Source organism: Zonotrichia albicollis, unplaced genomic scaffold, assembly GCF_047830755.1.
Source record: "Zonotrichia albicollis isolate bZonAlb1 unplaced genomic scaffold, bZonAlb1.hap1 Scaffold_257, whole genome shotgun sequence".
Lineage (NCBI taxonomy): Eukaryota > Metazoa > Chordata > Aves > Passeriformes > Passerellidae > Zonotrichia > Zonotrichia albicollis.
In genome coordinates, this window is record NW_027428429.1 from 2,996,717 (window position 1) to 3,015,912 (window position 19,196).

Genomic DNA, 19,196 nt, shown 5'->3' on the forward strand with positions numbered 1-19,196 from the left:
CCTAGGTGGAAGGCAGAGCCAAGGAAGTTCCTTGGAGGGCACCAACCACCCATGTGCCCTCACTGCCACTCGGGCCTGAAGGAGAATCTTCAGCAGTGCCATTGGAGCTGTTCTGTCCTGCCTTTCGTTTCAGCTGAGCCTGTTGGTAAAGGTGATCTGGCTTCCCAGCCCACGTTCAGGATTGAGCCTCTGGGAGATGGTGAGGGTAGGTCAAGGCCTTTCCCCTTAGAGAGCTGCCAGCTCAGAGCCCAAAGCTCGGCCAGGGGGGCATCACGGCAGGGGCCAGAACAGAGCCATGTACGTGTGTGGCCTCGCCCTGCACAATCCACTCACAACTTCTGCTCAGCACTGGCAGCTGTTTGGAGGAGGGTGGGCCCTGGCCCAGCTGAAAAAGACCAGATGATTTGTTGAGTTTACCCGATTTTGCATAAGCATGACGTCCTGAAGATGCCATCAAAGTAAATGGAGAATCGTTCCATCTGTTAAGGTGTAGTTTTTGTTTCTCCAGTGATGGGCCAAAAGGCAGGACAGAAGGAGGTGTTTCCACAACGAAGCAGAGGCCGATTGGCAGCCCCTGCTGCAGGAAGGAAGGCCAAGCCAAACACAGGCATGGGCATGGGCACAGGCTCAGAAGGTAATTGCTGTGCTGGGCTCAGCAGGGCTGGGTGGCTGCAGCTCTTCCACAGGGGCCTGCCCTTGCACGGCCTAACCACAGCCAAAGCTGGAGGTGCCTCTTGAGGCCTTGAGGCCTCTGGAGCTCATTCAGAGCCCCAGGGAAAAGGGGACTCGTGCACCAACGTCCCTCCCGCTGCAGCTGCTCTGGAGCTGGCCCTGAGTGCCCAGAGGCCCAAGGCACAGGAGCAGCCCCGAGCGGGAGCCCTGCCGTGAGCCCAGGGCCAGAGCCGGACTTGGCTCCCAACTGGGCAGGGGCTGCACTGGGTCCTGCCAGGGCCTGACTCTGTGCCCTGGGGCTGGGGGAGCTGTCACGGGGCAGGGAGGGCCAGGGCTGGCAGTGGCTGCTCAGGGATGGCTTTGGCCCCTGTCCCTCCAAGCAGTGACTGCCCAAGCAGCTGCACTGCCCCCGGGCTCTCCTCCTGGCCTGCTGGGCTTTGTTGGGTGTCACAGCCTGTGCCAAGGGGCGGCAAGTTGCCTGCAGACCCCAGCTCTGGGGGAAACCGAGAACATCCTGCCTGCATCCACCGTGCTGGCAGCTCAGCAGTGCAGCACAGCACGGGCTGACGCTCCCCATTGCTCCCACAGGTGCAGCTGGAACCACAGCACGTGTTCCTGATTCCCAGAAGGGCCTTGGAAGGGGTTTCTGTCAGGGAACAGGCTTCTGGCTAGGGTTACTGGCAGGCCTGCTTGTCTTGGAGCTGATCTTAATCTTATGCTGTGTCCGAATTTGGACTTGCTGGAAAAGGGTAAATGTTTAGTTCACCTTTCTCTCAAACAACTTCTTTTGAAATTGTACTTCAGACAGAAAACATTCCCACTGAGGCTGCACTGTAGGTGTGGCCAGTCCATGATTGTCCAAAGAATTCTTCTGAGGGTTCTGCTGCTGCCCAGAGCTTTCATTGGCCTCCTCATTGCTGGGCCTTTTCCTGGGGGGCCCGCTGGGGCTGCAGCCAGTGCTGGCTCCCACTGAGGCTGCCTGGCCAAGAGCAACCCCAGGGGCACAGGGCAGAGGCAAAGCACGGTGGGGAGGAGAAAGAGCAGGGACGAGATTGCCCTTGAAAGGCAGAGGCGCTCTGGGGCCCGCTCCTGGCCAGGGAGCCTGCCCAGAGCCGTGTCCTGCTGGCCGGGGCCGTGAGGGGCAGCTGTGCAGCTGGGCCAAGCTGTGCCAGCAGCTCCAGCCGTGCTGGGGAGCCTTGCCAGCTCTGGGCCTGGCTGTGCAGGAGGGTCCCTGTGTGCCACTGGCACCTGGGGCCTCAGCCACCTCTTCTTTCCACAGTTCCACCTCTGGACAGGAGTTGTAAGACGGTGGCTGCACCTCACACCCAAACAGCGGGAGCAGCTCCTCCAGCAGTAAGAAGAGCCTGCGCAGCCCTGTCCAGAGTTCTGAGGAGAAGACTCCAGAACAGCCATCGACAAGGAAATCTCCTATTCTCCTGGAGATCCCACTGACACCTCCTCTCTCCATGTATATCCCCAAGCTACTTCCATCTCCTTTTTGATCATCTTCTGTCCCGTCCCGACTTCTTCTATAGACCCCAGGAGCAGCCCAGCACCCTCCAGCCCCTCCTGAGACCAACATGTCCCTTCCTCTGCCCCTGAGCCCCCTGGTCCCGCCCTCTAAAAAACACTGAAGTTATCCCCGCTCTCTGCCAGGCTAGGTGACGGCCCTTTCTTTAGTTGCACTAAAGGGAAGGTGCCGTCACCCCAGTGTTTGGGTCGCAGCAGCAGCAAAGCCCAGCCGGCAGCATCACTGGCTGAGCTCCATGGCCAGGAGCAGCTGTGGATGCCCACGGTGTGGGCAGGCAGGAGCCAGGCCGGGGCTGCCGTGACCAGCGGCGGGGTCCTGAGGGCTGGGGAAGCCCAGGGGGCAGGCAGCAGCATGGGGCTCTTGAGAAAAAGCAACTCCATTTGCTTAGGTTTTCTGTTTTAGAAATTAGAAATTTGTAGAATTATTTCAAAATATATTTTCTGTAGAGAGACACCCCCAAATATATCTTCCCAATTACTATGGTGTTTAAAGATTTTTGTAAGCAGTTTTAGAATCTAGAGAACAAGTGACCTTATTTTGTCTTCACTTTTCATTCTTAGAAATATTTAGAAATATCTTTTGTAGAGAGACATCCCCAAATGTTTCGTTTATGTTTCCACAACACATCTGTATTTTTGAAACTGGTTTTAGAGTTCCGGAAAATATTTCCCCCTTTTACAATAAAAAATAAAATTGCATTTCAGTGGTAATCTTTATTCTAGGAAGAAGTAAGACCCCTTCAGCCAGCCAGCCTGCTGCAGAGAGTCTTTTCCCACAGGAGCCTTGTACCTAGTCACAACCAACATACATAAAACCTTTTCCCTGATATTTCCTGGGATTTTTGACAAGCTCCCGTCTTAGTCTTCTCAGAAAAACTTTGAGCACAGTGGGCATCTCTTCAAGTTGCCATCTTTGCTTCTGGTGGAACTTCCTCAGTTCTAGAGCAGGGCCTTCTCTCAGCTTCCTGCTGGCCCCGGGCTCTCCTCCCGGCCTGCTGGGCTTTGTTGGGTGGCACAGCCTGTGACGTTGCTCCCACGTGTGACTGAGGGCACAGCTTAAGCAGAACCTATCCATCTTGTCTACAAAAACATTTATCACTGAAAGACACCAGGTTTCTGAAATAATTTGGGGAAAGTCTTGGTCATGAAGCTTCCCCAACAAAGGTGGGCCTTTCCAGGTGATATCAGCACATCTTTCAGGGTGGGCAGGTGCCTTACTGTGCAGAGAACTGTCTCCCAACCCACTGGGCCTAAGGGGCATTTACTCTACAACAATGCCAAGGTTTCAGCTGTGGCAGGAGGAGGAGCTGTGCTGAGTGAGAAGCTGAATCAGAAGCTTCAGAGTGCTCAGAAAGTCCTCACAAATAGGTCCCTGTCAGTGGGGATGTGATCATTCCTCTTGGGTTCAGGTGCAAACCGGGCATTTTGAATAATATTTGCAGCCTGTACTGGCTCCCTCAGGCCTTACACAGCCCAAGGCAGCAAAGGAAACTTGGAAAAAAGCATTAATTCCATAAAAGTGGTGTTGGGAAAGCAGGAGATAGCAAAGCACTGCTGAAAGCACACAGTGTGTATGATGTAAAATTATTGTTTTTTGATATACTGCAACATATTGTTCTAATGGTGGGAGGGAAAAGAAATAATGATCAGTTATCTCATTAATAATGTTCATTTTCTCTTCCAGTATTGCCAGCGGGTTGAGTTAATTGTTAAGCATGACAGTTGGGCTTTAATATCTCAGCTGTAGATTCCAGTCACAGCAGTCTAGTTTAATAATTGGGTTTCTTTCTCCCTCATTTTGACTATAGCATACTTATAGCAAATATTAAAATTCATCATAGCACAAAAATAATCCATTTGAAACCTCACCAAAAATGGCAGCACAACAGAGCTCTGCTTAGCATTTAGTGGAGAATTCAGAACAGTTTCTTGGAAAACAAGGAACAGATTCTCTGATAATTCAACAGCCACTATGTGAACGTGGACACTCAGTGAAAGCCAAGAGTGTTTCAGGTGAGCCAAGGCAGTGTTGAATAGGCTGCTGTCACTAAAAAAGTGCATTCAAACTTCACGGGAAATTCCCTCTGAAATTGCAAATTCGTATGTGGTTCTTTAGCTATAGGTAGTTCAGCCATGGCAGTTTACCAGCACTGGCAGAAAGTTGTTTTAACACTGCAACATCAAACTGTTCTGGAGACTTCACAGTCTGCCTTGGAATGGCTGTAGGTGCCAAGTGGACACAGCTTCTGCTGTGAGGAACTTAAAATCCTCCTTACTGCTCTTCCAGACTCTTTAAAGACAAGGTTTATCTTCCAGCATGAGCACAGCTCTGCATAAGCTCATTGACCCCAAAACCTATAGGCATCAAGGCACCCAGCAGAAATCCTGCACATTCCCACCATGCCAGAGAGAAATGAGGCTTATTCTAGGACTGACAAATAGGCAAGACTTTGAGGTGTGAGAGTGGAATGAAAGTAGAAAACTTGAGAAAAGCCTGGTGTTTATAGTTTTGGGAGAAAGGGCAGCAGGACTGTAAGCTGCGTGCTCACCATCTCCTCCTCCAGGTGCACACAGGGATGGAGCAGCCCCAGTGAGTGGTTTCAGGCATTGAAACCACTGTAGACTTGGAATCAATTCACAAGTGAAAATAAAGACAGAAGAATCACAGAATCCCAGACTGGTTTGGGCTGGAGGGACCTCAAAGCCCACCCAGTGCCACCCCTGCCATGGCAGGGACACCTCCCGCTGTCCCAGGCTGCTCCAAGCCCCAGTGTCCAGCCTGGCCTTGGGCACTGCCAGGGATCCAGGGGCAGCCACAGCTGCTCTGGGCACCCTGTGCCAGGGCCTGCCCACCCTCACAGGGAGGAATTTCTTCTTAACATCTGACCAAGTACCTGGTTACAGGCACCAGGAACTGTCTCACTCTGCAGCAGGCTGCAGTCAATGTCTGCTGAAATATGACACACAGAATCCACCACAGGTTCCTCCTGCACACATTGCCTGCACTCCTCTCAGGACACAGCTCTCACAACCAGTCCCAGAGTGCTCCTGCTGCCCAGGAGGAGATGGGAAAGGGCTGAGCCCTGGCTGCAGCCTTGGCAAGAGCTCAGCAAGAGCCATCGGTGTCACCGCAGCCCGAGAGACAGAACAGGGAGAGAATTTCTATTTGCCCTTTGAAGCTGAGAAGGGACCAGTTTGTGTCTGAACAGCATTCCTTCACGCCTCCCCATATTATCTAAAAGTAGGAGACTTAGCAATTAAGCAACCCTCAGATGAATAATTGAGGAAAGCTAAAGACTGGAAAGATACCAAAGGCTTCCCTCACAGGACTGCAGAGTGATGCATTGCTTTGCAACTGCAGATGAACCAGGCCACAACCAACCTCATCCTCTGGCCACTATCTAAGAGCCAGGAGGAAAAGACTGGAAGCAAGAAAACACCAGCTTACTACAAGTTTTGCCCTGAAACTCCATTGGCACAGGAGCCCCAGGCTTTCCTGCATGAAGCTTCGTGATTCCCCGATGCTGTTACAGCCACGCTCAGCTGCTGCACAGCCCATGCCTCGTTCACTTGAGCAGACTGAGATTGGGAACACCAGAGAGTATTATCAGAGCACAGGGAATGCTGCTCTAATTGTTGGTTTGCAATGTTATGTGGATAAATGACCATCCGGGGAAAGAAACATGGTGTATGCACCGCTAATCTACTTAGAATTTGTTGTAAATTAATCATATTGAATATTAAAACTATTCCCTATTCTCATGTTAAAATAACTCCTCAGTATTTTCATCTGATCTTACCAAAAATGATGAAGGTGGACCTTGCTGTCCATCTCTCCCATTCTTACCTCTTGCACTGCCAGGAAAGTGCTAAATAGATGAATTGCCAGCTCCCTGCAGCAGAGAGCTGATCTTCTGGGCCCTGTGACACACAGATGAGGGAGTCAAACCACAGAGGTCTTTGGAGGCTAAAATCCTGTGTCTCTGTGGTGCTCACAGCAGCTGGTGCCAGGCAAGAGGTGAGCAGCTGCACAGGTGACCCGAGGGCTGTGGGGAGTTGGAAATCCCACATATTTTGTTCATGTGTCAAATCTGGGCTCTGTTTCCTGTGCTCACCCCATGAACTCCATAGGTGAACTCACTTAAAATGGCATCCCAGAGATCCCTGCAGACCAGCTAAGTGCAGATACCAGGTCAAAGACTGGACTCACTTACCTTGGAGATCTTTTCCAGCTTTTGTGATGCCTGACTCTATAAACTGAAGCTGGTGTTTTGCTCATACGGCATTTTTGTCATAGCTTCTGAATCAATCCCTTCAGAACATCAGCTGAACAAGTATTGCTCTCCAGGCAGCTTCTCACACAGTAGAGGGATGGGCAGTAGAAAGCACACAATGTTTTTTACAAAGGTGTATTTGTTCTTTTCTAGGACAATTTTGGAATCAAGTGCTGTAGCACAAACATGTTTTTTCAGGTTTACAATAGTCTCTCACCTTTACTGGTTCTGTAAAGCAAATTGGGTGCTGAATACCACTCACACACAAATTAGTGGCCAGCTGGCCAAAGCTTCTCTTTCTTGTCCCCAGCCCAGCTTTAGCCATGACTCTGCACACTCAGAAATCACAGGGCAATGGAAGACTTGTCCTCTTAACAGCAGTAATGCAAGATGACTGCAGATGAAATTTTACATTCTAATTAATACTTGGTCCCCAGTGATGCTCATGAGTGTCCTGGCTGTTCAGAGGTGTCCCACCTCCCTCAGACACAACTGTACCAGCCAGGACATCTCATTTCATGGTCTGTGGCAGCAGAAACGCACTGCTACAAGGCTCTGAGGCCAGTGGGCCGCACTACAGAGCAGATAATCTCCAGCAGGGGTTGGAGGAAGAGTTCTGCTTTGAGCTCACCTGAAGATGATCAATAGCTGCACCCACCAAATTTGTTTTGTTGTTGCCCATCAGAACTAAGGAGCAGAATTTCTCAGGAGCTCCTGCCAGCCATTGCTGTGAGCTATTTGAACTCATGTCCTTGTCCCTTTCCCAGGTCTGCTGTGTGAGGAGCCACCTCCACAGTGCTGTCAGACACCCTGGGGCCACCAGCCCCTCGCTGGTGGGTTCCAGCCACGCACTGCCAGCTCTGCGTGTGCTGGGGATGTCACCTCCTGCACACACACCTTGTAAACGCCCTCTAAACCCCCGGCACTTGAGTGGTGCCTGTGCATTACTATCAAGTTATGTCACTGCTTCCATAATGAAATTATTTCAGTGGGTTGTAAGTCAGCTATAAAACTCTCTTTGGGCTAAAACTTGGCATGTGCACATATGCAAACACACTCACACAGCCTGATTTCTGGGAAGGGAAGAGACTGTGCATTACTCCTGAATTCTGCACAGGGGCAGAGGGTATTCTCACGGGGAGAAGCTGCAGAGCACCCGCGAGGCTAGTGGGGGAAGGCAGAGACTGCTGGAAATGGGACGGCCACAAACCCACCCATCACTGCCATTGCAGCCTCCTTTCCATCCCCCAGCTCCGGGAAAGGGGGACGGCATCTTGTCTGCTCTTGGGGATAGGTAGCGGAGGGTTACATGTTTTCCCAGCTCTGTCTGAAACTGGGAGGGTACAGGGACACTTCAGAGTCCCCCTGCATAGGCTGCTTCAAAGGAGGACTCCTTGGAAGCTCACCGGCACTAAACCCATCCTTTAAACAAGCTTTGCTTTGCAACAGTTTGGATGCTCCTTGACTGTTACTGCAAACTGCAGAGGGAAAACATGTTTGCAGTGCCAGGACTGTCCTGGGATGTTGTGTTGTTTCTGTAGAAGTTGGGCTTTTCTGTTCCCTCTATCATGTAATTGTTCTCTGCTGGTTATCTTCTCCTTCCCTTGTGCTGCCAGTTATCCCAACTCCTTCCCAGTTGCCTTGGAGACTAATGTATCCTTTCTCAAATCCCTCCCTGGTGCCCTGTCCGTCACTCGGCGCTCGCACCCTTCTCTCCAGAAACTTCCAGGTAGAGGGTTGAGTGATTGGTTCAGGGACCAGGGCCCCACCCTCAAGTTATCCCCATTGGGGTTCTCCCTAAGTCAATCTTTTGTATCCCGCTCCTCTCTAAAACTCTATTCGCCAGAGGGTCGGCTCCTCCCCTGTCTCCCTCCCTCCTTAGAAGCTGTTGCAAAGGTTTCCCCCCTTCCCTGTCCGGCTGTCGGTTCCCGTGGGACCCAGTGAACCTGGATTCCCCACAGCTGGAGAGCGCTCTCTTTTTTCTGCTGGCTGCAGCCATAAGCCGTGCCATGTCCCACCGCAAGGTGTGGCTGCTGTCACAGCACAGGGCGTTTGCCTCAGGTGCTGTCCCGAGCCACGGGGATCGGGACAGTGCTGCCCTGCTGCTAGCGGTGCTGGATAGCTGGCCGGGCCGTCCAAGAAGGGCAATCCTTGCCCAGCCTGACCGCTTCACTGGGACATGGCTGCTGTTAAAGAGTGTAAATCCCACTGCTCACAGAGGTCCCTCCTGCAGGGCCCTGCGAGCTTGGCACTGTCACAGGAAGAAGAAATCTGCCGCTGGAAGCTTCATCAAACAGTGCCTGCACAGTTAGTGGGAAGAGGGAAGGGATTTTTAAGAAGCATAAAGAAAAGGGGAGCATAGAGAAAAAGGGAGCCTCCTGCTGTCTCTTGAAATCTCCCCCAGCCTGAACAAGCTCTCTTTGGGGCTAGAGACTCCCAGAAGCAGAATGGAGCAGTGCCTGCTGTAAACACAGCATCCTTGTGATGTCTGCAGCTGCAGGTGTTTGTACACTTGACCTTTTGTGATAAACACTAAGGACATTTCCTTCATACTTACTTTGCAAGTCTTCTAGGAAACACACCAAACTCCAGGCAGTCATTTGCTGTGATGTTTTGTTCCCTGAATAACACAAAACTCCACCTTTATGTCAGCGTTCCTCTGGTTTGCTGGGCCAAAATCCACGTCTGGCATGAGGGAGATGAGTCATTTCCCCGGGTGCTTCCACTCCTGCTGCAGCCCTGAGATGGTCCACACATAGAAAAAAGAAATATAGGGAAAGAAGGATAACAATATATCATCATGTAATCAGGTGGTAAAAAAGGGGAGTGTAATTGAAAGTAAGGGTATTCTTCTTTAATTTCATGCAACTCTATTTAGTGATATTAGAGGCTTGAGCATTGCTGTATGTCCTCCCAAACTAGAAATTACCTGGTTCCACCATGTGGACTCAGGAGAATGTAACAGCTCCATCTTTTCAGGGAGGAGGCAGCACTAGGACCACAGTGATTGTTTCACACAGTAGACCTGAGCACACAGTTTGCTCCAGCTCGGAGCATGGGCTGATCCCAGCCTAAGAACTCCTGAAGGCTAAATTATTAGAAATAGCATTCCCACAGGACCTATGATGGCTATCATGAGATAATCATCACACATCTGGATTTTTAAGACACAGCGCATAGTCTGGTGCTTTCCAGTCCCTGGTGACATGACCTAATAGTAACACGTGCCTGGAGCTGCGCTAGTGCAGCACTCTGTGCTGGGGGAAGGAGGCACTGCTGGGCTGGGAGAGGACACAATTGGCAGCCCAAGGCTGTGATTTACACAAAGCTGTTTGTGTCTTGTAAATAGATTTCTTTTCCTTCAGTGGTAGGGAGCCAGGAGATGCATTGGTCAGCAGCAGAACAGAGAACATCTTGGTGCAGAGCCAGGAGCAGGGGAAGGACAAGCCTTCCAGCACAGGGTACTCACATGGCTTTTGAAATGAAGAGCTGCAGCAAATGTGGAAGGGTAAATAAGGCCAGGAAATCTTTTGCTGTATGAATGAACTCCCTGGTATTTATGATGCAGAGTTTCCAGGGATGTTGCTTTGGAGCTGGGCTCCTGCTAGGCAAATGATTCTTCCCAAACTAAGGTGGGTGCCATGTTATCATTCCCTGGCTCTACCTGTCCCTGTCTGGCTGCTCCTCAAAGCTCTGGCTTCAGCTCAGTCTTCTGCCTTCTGAGCAGCAAGATTTAAATGGTCCTTATCATTCAAATGACTTGACTTCAAATTGAAATGATTTGATTATTTTAACAACTGATTAAATCAGCTCCCTCTGATCTAATGCTGTTGGTGTCTGACAGTGCAGCCAGGACTGAGATGCTCAGTACAAGCTGCAAAACCTGCTGGAAATGCACGACAGTATTTAGGTTGTTTATGACACTCCCCTGCCATTTCCTCATGCTGTTCCTGCACCTGTACTGGGTGGGCGAGGCCGTGCATGCCCTTTGAGCAGAGATGAACTTTTGGGGTCAGCTGCCTAATGGCCAGGAGGTGCCAAACTGTTTGGGTCACTGGTGTCCTAGGCCTGCCCTGCAATTCATTGCCACCATTTCTCTCACCTCTTATTTCTTCTCCCTGGTACCTCTGCCACTACTTCAGCTTCTCAAACCTTTTTATCTGTTTCTTCTCCCCTCTGGAAGTTGCCGGATCTTCACTTCTCCTTCCAAGGAAGTGATGTGGGCTAAACCATCAGAGAGTGAACCAAGTCATGTACACCAAGAGAGATTAGATTATGTTATCACTGGGTTGTTTAGAATCATGGAATCAGAGAATCCTTAAAGTTGGGAAAGACCTTCACAAAAATCAATTCCAACCATCAACCACACCATCACTATGTTCACCACTAAACCACATCCCAAGTCCCGCATCAACATGTCTTCTGAGGGATGATGATTCTACCAGCGCCCTGGGCAACCTGTTCCAGTGCTTTACAACCTTTTCCAAGAAGAAATGTTCTCTAATTTCTAAGCTAAACCTCTCCTGGTGCAAGTTGAGACCATTTCCTCTTGTCCTGTCCCTGTTCCCATGGGAGCAGAGCCCCACCTGGCTCCACCCTCCTGTCAGGGACTCGTGGAGAGCCACGAGGCTCCCCCTGAGCCTCCTTTTCTCCAGGCTGAAACCTGGAGAAACTCCAACCCTCAGTCTGAGTTGATTCAGAGGAACCAACAAATCTGTTTTAGGTACTGGTAAATGATGCTGGCTGCTCTTAGTAGTAAAAACCAGAAAACAAACGAGATATGCCCAGCAGCTCAGTGTGGTGAGTTGTGCTAGGAAAGCGCCCACTCCAGACTCCAATGGCACAAACATCAGCACCAGATTCTGCCTGGGATAACCTCTGTGAATTCCTCCCTCAACTTATGTAGCTTAAATAATAACTGATCTACATGAACCAAATCTTCACAGTGGGTACGTTACTTCCCTACTGTTTCCAAACAAAAATAAAACATAAACAGTGAGAAAATCTCATCTCTACTAATGAATGGCAGCATGAGAACTCAGCAATATGTTAAGAGAAAATCTCCCTGGTACACTGAATTACACTTTTTCTGGAGTGAAGCAAGCACCCTTGTGATTGAAAAACTCCCTTTCCAGACTCAGACATGTTTTTTCATACAGTATTAAAAAAAAAGTATAATGTTGCAAAACTCAGCCATGAAAGCAGCAGTAATAATTCTTCCCTAATGCCTCTGAAATCAAGCTCCACTTGGCCTGAATTTTTTCAATTTGGAGTGTGTGTATACACAATATTGCTAACATATCCCTGCAGTACATGTGTGCAGTGTGTGCTGCAGTGCCCAGCTGCTGGCTCTGTCACCCCAGAAACTGCTGCTCCATCCCCACGGGCTGCAGGCCCCCATGGGCAGGGCGGGGGTGTGGGCGCTGCTCCCCTGCACGGCCTGCCATGGATCCCTTCCTGCTGTTCTGGGCTCGGCGTGTCCAGACGTGCAGCCAGAGCCCTCGGCTGCTGAGCCCCAGGACAAGGCTGAGGGAATGCACCCACCATTCCCTTCGAGCAGTTCTCTCACGATGTGCTTCAGGATGGATTTTGGCTCATGGCTTTTGTGGTGTCCTGTGGCTTTGTTTTTTCCGCTCAGAGAACCTTAACAGAAAGTTGTTCTGTTGCAGTAGGCCATTTGTCTCGGTGCAGGGACCACTCGAGACCCTCAATATGAATGTTCAGCAAGCTCCGTTTATTGAAAAGAGCATTAGACACTTGTACAGCAAGTAATAAGCTTAAGAATATTCTGTAAGCCAAGCGATCTTTTGGTTAAACTATACCATCAACTCTTCCTCATTCCTTTGGGCCTGCATTCCCTACTTCCCACATCTCTCTGTCCACTTGTTATCATACCCAGCTAGGCCCAAGGACACGCTATCTTGCAGGTGCAAGACTTGGAATTAGCCACAGCCTTGTACTTTTCCAGTCTCTAGTCAGCTAAAATCCCAACATTTTCCCCGTTTTCTTTTGGAACATGCAAAGTTCTGTGGGCAAACTGCGTCACACTCTTTGCAATACAAGAATAGGCAATTCTAATAACTATTACATTACAAGCAGTATTCTCAGCTAGCAAGGTTTCTCTCTTACAAGGGATCTAAGCCAGGGAGACAAACCAAAAAGGCTATCACTGTTTATAGGATATGCCATACGACAGATACAAAAAGGATTCTATGCTGCTACAAGGCTCAAACAAAACTCAGGTGTGCCAGTACAACCTACAAAAATAAGCTAAAGGAGCAACATATGCGCAGGTTTCATCTGTGTGGATTGTCTGGTAAGTTTGCTTTCCATTCTCACAGCAGATATACTTCAAATAGGAATGGCTCTACTCACAAATGCTTCTGATTGTCTCTTTTAACTAGAGTTTTTCTGATGTTCACGACAACACCTTGCACACAAGTCATAAAATAAACACCTAGCATAAAAGCATAAATCTAACATCACTTAAAATTAATAGCACTTAAGACTTAAAATACTTAAACTTAAAATATTTAAACTTAACAGAACTTAACATCACTTAAACTTATCTTTACTTTAACTTAACAGAACTTTAACTTAGCAAAACTTAAGTTTAACAGACCTTAACCTTATCAAAACTTAACAGAACTAAAACTTAACAAATTTTCAAATCAACAGAATTTGCATGTAAAATCACTTAAATTCAACAGAACTTAACTTTAACAGAACTCAACCGACTTTAAATTCTATATAACTTAAACCTAATATAATTTAAATGTAATAGAATCTAACTTCACCTAAACGTAATAACACTTAAACTTAACAGAAATTAAACTGAACAGCACTTAAACCTAAGAGGACATAAACTTAACAAAAATTAACCTTAGCAGCTGTCATGGTTTGAGCCTGGCACAGAGCCAGTGCCCCCCATGAAAATCCCCTCACCCTGGTGTCTGCTGTGAGATGTGACCAGGAATAAGCAAAACAGGCTTTAACTTAAACATAAAGAACACTTTACTACCTAAACTACAGGAAAATAGGGAAAAACTATAAGGAAAAGAAAAAAAATTGAAAACCTTACAAAAAAAAACACTTTCCTCCTCCCCACTACCTGACTTTCTCAATCCGATACATTCTCCCAAATCACCAACTGCCCAGCCTGGCACCACACTTTAGTATACTCAAACTTCAGTTCATGAAGAGGAAAGGAGTCCTTCTTGTTCCATAGGCTTCCCCTGGAAACACACTGAAACCTCGTGTGCTTCCCTGTCACTTCGGCACCGCCCGGAAAAAAGTCCTTTTGCCGCTTGTGACATCTTCCTTCCATGCCCAGTGCTCTCACCACCGTGCATGGCCAGAGCTGCTTTTAGGGTTGTCTTTCAAGGATGCCTTGTCTCACTCCAAAAAGGCACAGTCTCTGCTTTGGGACATCTGTCCCCCCCATATTTTTCCAACCCCCTGGGGCCGGGGGTCCTCACGATGAACCCTCCTGGTTCTGAGCCACTGCTTCCCCCTAAGTGCAGTCTCTGTGTCACAGGAACAGAGTCCATGGCCACAAGAAAAGTCCAGCCAAAAGGCCACTCCAAATCGTCTCTCCCCATTCAATCATCTCCACGTTCTTCGGGCCAGGTCCTTGTCCTCATCTCTTATCTCCCTTCTTATTCAGCTTCGAGGAGGATTAGCATTTTTGCAAGGCCCCAATCATGAAAGAAAGGGGTTAAAACTTTCAGTCTCTGTCCCGGAGCTGCGGCACTCCCACACACGCTGCTGCTCCGGCCGGGCACTCTTCCCCCCCCTTCTCCTCCTGGGCCGGCTGCTATCACATTCGGTGTCGCCGGCTCTCCTCTCTCCCTCCTGGGGGGGGGATGGCTGCCAGAGGGCTGACTCCCTGGGATCTTCCACCCTTCCATCCTCGAGGGCCTCCTCACCTCCCATCTCTGTCCAGGCCCAGGGCCTACCACATGGCTGCCCCTCCCCCGCCCAGCAGCAGCGGCTGGACAGGGGAGGGAGATCCGACTTCTTCTCCACGACGTCCCAAGAGAGCCTGCCAGGGGCAGAGCCCTGCTTTTTAACCCCTGTGTATTCTCGGAGGTGTGTCCAAACCCCACTGGCTACACCAGGTGTCAGTATCAAACTCCGAACATCCATTGGTTTGACCACAGCATCCCAGAATTCCCACTCCTTCCTGGTCAAACCACCACAGCAGCATTTAACATTTAATGGCACTTAATACATATTTTAACTTAAACTACTCAGCAACGAATAGAATTTATTATAGAAATAGAATATAAAATTTACTATAACTTACTTACAAGTTTAACTCTAAAATACTAAACTAAAACAACTTTCTTCGTGTTTTTGCTACAGTATTTTTACACTTGAATGCACCTAAACATAAGGAGTTTGTTCAAGGTATACCTGTGGAAAAATTCTTTTGAATTCAGTGCTTACTTTTACATCTACCACATCCAAGCAAGGGCCAAAGAATACAAAAACCATATTCATTACATCTTACTTACACAATCGCTTTAACACATCTTTAACATTTTTAAATTTTTCAAAATACAATTTCAGAGTTTGATGTTCCACCGACTGAGTTATCTGGGCTTCTGATGTTTAAAGTCTATGTTAATACAGGTGATTTTAAGACAGCATAATGGGTTCTAAGCTAAACCGGCCAAAATTTATCTCAACGTATTCGCCACGCTGATTTCTCTTTCACAGTCTCTGCCAGGAAGAACAAAAAGTCTTATTAACTTAGGTGAGGAGCATCCTTATAGTAATGCTCTTTGGTGTTGCTTATTTATTATCACTGGTCTCTTAATTGCAGTAGGGATATTTTCTTTTGTTGACAAGAGTCACATTTATTACGGCTATTAGGTCTAAAACTGAAGCTTTTCCCGGCCGCGGGGCGGAGGTGGGAAAGTAGCAGCGCTTGGAAGGCCCTGGGATCGGGCCGCTGCTGCTCGTGTCGCTGTGGTGCGGTGGGTTAACGGAGCTGCTGCTGGACGCAGCGCAGCATTTCGGCAGCACGAGTCGCGGCCCCGCGGCGGGGCCCCCCCACGCTTCAGGCTGCCAGCAGGGCACGATGGGCCCCACCACGGGCTGCCCGCTCGCCGCTGAGTTCTGCGCACCCAGCCTGGCCGGTGCACACCGCACCGCACCATGGGCACGGCACCGCCCACCTCGCTCGGGCTCCGTGGCTGCTCGTATTGTTGCTCGCCGAGCACCGGCCGGCCGCACCGAGTTTTGTGCGCCAGAGACACTGTCCATGGCGATGCCAGCTGAGCCACGCAGCTATGCTTGGAGTCTGTTAAGGTGCAGTTTGTTTAGGTTGCTAAATCGAAACTAAGGCCCCTCCGCGGGGCGGAGGGAGAAGCGCTCGCGCTGGAAAAGCGCTCTGGTCTTGCGCCGCTTGTGTCGGAGCGGGCGGCCCCACTGTGCTGGGCTTCTTGTTTCATGAGATGCGCTGTAGGCTGAATCTTTGCATGTGCCGAACCCAGCGCTGCATCCGCGGCAGCGCGGGTCGCTCCCCCTGCCGCGGGGCTCCGCTCCCCCCGTGGCTGCCTCCGCTACTGCCGCTGCAGGGCAGCATCTCAGGTGAGCCGCCTGCTGCGGCTGCTCCCCATGGTGCAGCGCCCATGCCGAGTTCGGAGTGGCTCAGCCCCGCAGGCGCTCCGAGCCGCGGCTGCTGCCGCCATCGCAGCAGGGTCGCTGGCCCACTGTGCGTATACTTGCAGTGCCAGAACCACAACGCACGTTTTTGCAAGTCTATATGCAGCAATCTCGGGAATTCTCTTCCCAAGTCGACAGCCTATAGTCCCCGCTTTTCTAAAAAGCATTTAAAAGGAATTATATGACGCTTTTCCCTGTATTACCTTTTAACTTGTCATTCATTCAGCGCCCTGCAGCCTTTCCAGGACGTCCGCGGCATTCAGTCAGCTGGACTCTCCTGTGAGGTCACCAGGGCACCGAAGCCCGCCCTTTCGCCTTTTTCCAGGACTCCTTTATAGGGTCGCCTGAAGGCAGGGCCCGCTTTTTGTGCCTCCCGGGCTGCGTCGGGACTGACACCCAAATACTGCACCGACCGTGGCTCGCAGGCCCAAATCTTCTGTAAAGTCCGTAGGGTCTGTAGAGTCCATAGGGTCTGTAGAGTCCATAGGGTCGCTGTTCGGGCATCCATTTGTTGCAGAATGAGGCCTTTGTCAGGGATGAGCCATTTGTCGGTGAGGGGAGACTCGGACATCAATATGAGTCATCAGCAAGTTCCGTTTATTGAAGAGAGCATCAGACACTTATACAGCAAATAATAAGCTTATGAATATTCTGTAAACCAAGCGATCTATTGCTTAAACTATACCATCAACTCTTCCTCATTCCTTTGGGCCTACATTCTCTATTTCCCACATCTCTCTGTCCACTTGTTATCATACCCAGCTAGGCCCAAGGACACCCTATCTTGCAGGTGCAAGACTTGGAATTAGCCACGGCCTTGTACTTTTCCAGTCTAGTCAGCTAAATTCCCAACACACGGGGACACTGCCGGGGGTCCCTGTCCCCCTGTGCCACCCCCAGGGCCCCGGCCCCCTGTCCTAGTTTCAGGCTCTGGGGTCGATCTCGTGGAACATCCTCTGGGGGAGGCTGCAGGGCTGGGGGGACCCGGGGGAACAGGGGACCCTGCTGTGCCCAGGCAGGGTTGGACTGCTCTGGGGGGAGCTGTGAGGGGGGGCCGGGGCAGAGTGACCTCCCCAGTCACCTCACACAGCCCCTGTGATGTCACACAGCCCACTTGTGATGTCACCACGCCACCTATGATGTCACAGATCCTCCCTGAGATGTCACCATGTGATGTCAAACAGCTGCTCTGTGATGTCACAGAAGATTCTGTGATGTCACAGAGTCACCATGTGAAGTCACTCTCCTGTGATGCCACTGTCTGTTTTGTGATGTCACAGCCGGCTCTATAATGTTACACAGCCACGCAGTGATGTCACAACCCACTCTGATGTCACAGAGCCACCTTCTGTGATGGCAGAATCCCCTCTATGGCCTCACACCCTACTCTGTGGTGTCACAACCCACTCTGTGATGTCACAACCCCCTCAGCGATGTCACAAAACCCTCTCTGTGATGTCATACTGCCACTCTGAATTGTCACAGCACGCCTTTTGAACTCAAAGCCCATTCTAGGATTTCACTGCCATGTCATGATATAACAGCCTGCCCTGTGATGTCAAAGAATCCCCTCTATGATATTGTAGCTGCTCAATGACCTCACACAACAAAGTCTGTGATGTCTGTGACCTGGGTCACACAGCCCAACCTGTGACCTCAGACAGCCCATTCTGTGCTGTCACACAGCCCCTTGCTGACATCCCACCTGCTCTGTGCCTCTATGACACAGCCACAGAGGTGCTGCTGTGACACAGCCCCCTCTGGCACATGCCACAGCCCCTGCCAGTGCTGAGCCCCTGTGAGCTCTGTCTGTGCCCTGCTGGTGTCCCTGAGGGGCCCTGGCAGTGCCCCAGCCCTGCTGGGCTGTGCACAGGAGCTGCTCCTGGCCAGAGCTGTCTCTCTGCAGCGCTGCCCTTGCCAGGAGCTGCCTCTGGGCCAGGAGCCCGGCCCAGCTCAGCAGCACAGACACAGCACAGGGACTTTAATGACCCTCTGGGGCTTTGGTGCTCTTTGCATCAGACCCAGTCCCTCAGAGTGGGCTAAAAGAACTTCTCAAGAGCTCAAAGTGAGATTGAAACACTGAAGTTTCTTGTACTTTAAATAGATCCCTTTGAGGGATAGGACTGAGAAAGTGTCCCCAGGTTCCAGTTAGAGCAGAACACTGCAGGCAGTGATGGCAGCTGGGGACAAGCAAGGCAAAGGTGTCTCCGGCTGAGCACACCTGGATGTGTTTGAGGAATGCAAAGGGCCAAGGCCTGAGCCCCAGCCTCTGGCCAGGCAGATCCTGTCCCTCCCTCCTTGCTCAGGGCTCTTCCCTGGATGGGCATTGGCATGTGGGGATGTGCAATGGCAAGGGCAGGAGCATGGGGCGGCCCCTGCCAGGCTGCTGAGCAGGACAAGGAGGCAATGAGGCCCCAGGCCTGCAAGGGTCACTTGTCCCCTCATGGCCTCAGGCCCAGGCCCAGCAGCCATGGCCAAAGTGCTGCCCAAGTTGGCTCTGGCAGGGCTGTCTTGCAGCTGCTGCCCATGCCTGTGCCCTGTGCAGCCCAGGCTGTCCCACGGTGTCCCTGCCCTGCGCCTCTGTCCCTGCAGGCTGTCGGCATCCCTCGGCTGCCCCACCTGGCTGGGCCCTTCCTTTGCTGACAGCTCTGCCTCCTGCCTGCCTCTGCCTGCCCACACAGAGCCTTGGGCTGCTCCAGGCTCCTGCTGGGGACGTGCTGCACCACATCCCTGCCCTGGAAGGGAAATTCCTTTCTGCTGCTGCCCCAGGCTGGGCCTCCCCAGCTGCCCTTGTGCGGGGTGCAGAGGTTCAGGGATATCACACCATAATCAATATGATCCAGTGAAGCCAAATTTATTATCCCTAAAAAGACTATATTTATAATAAATCTCTACTGTCCACCTGTCTCTAGCTAATACATGATTGGTTAATCCTAGCTGTTAACACATCTAAATTAGAATGCTGATTGGATCACCTACTTTTTCACACGTCTGGCTGTCATCTTCTGGCCCACTCATGGGTCAATTTTTTCCTTCTTTCCCAAG

At 50.5% G+C, this 19,196-nt stretch overlaps 2 protein-coding genes across 2 annotated transcripts in view; one reads left to right on the forward strand and one right to left on the reverse strand.

Moving 5' to 3' along the window:
* Positions 1 to 19,196, forward strand: part of LOC113460769 (uncharacterized) — a 1,042,778-nt gene that overhangs the window by 742,235 nt on the left and 281,347 nt on the right. The gene's annotated exons all lie outside the window — the stretch shown is intronic.
* LOC141727866 (uncharacterized) overlaps positions 1 to 19,196 on the reverse strand; it is an 80,488-nt gene that overhangs the window by 22,022 nt on the left and 39,270 nt on the right. The gene's annotated exons all lie outside the window — the stretch shown is intronic.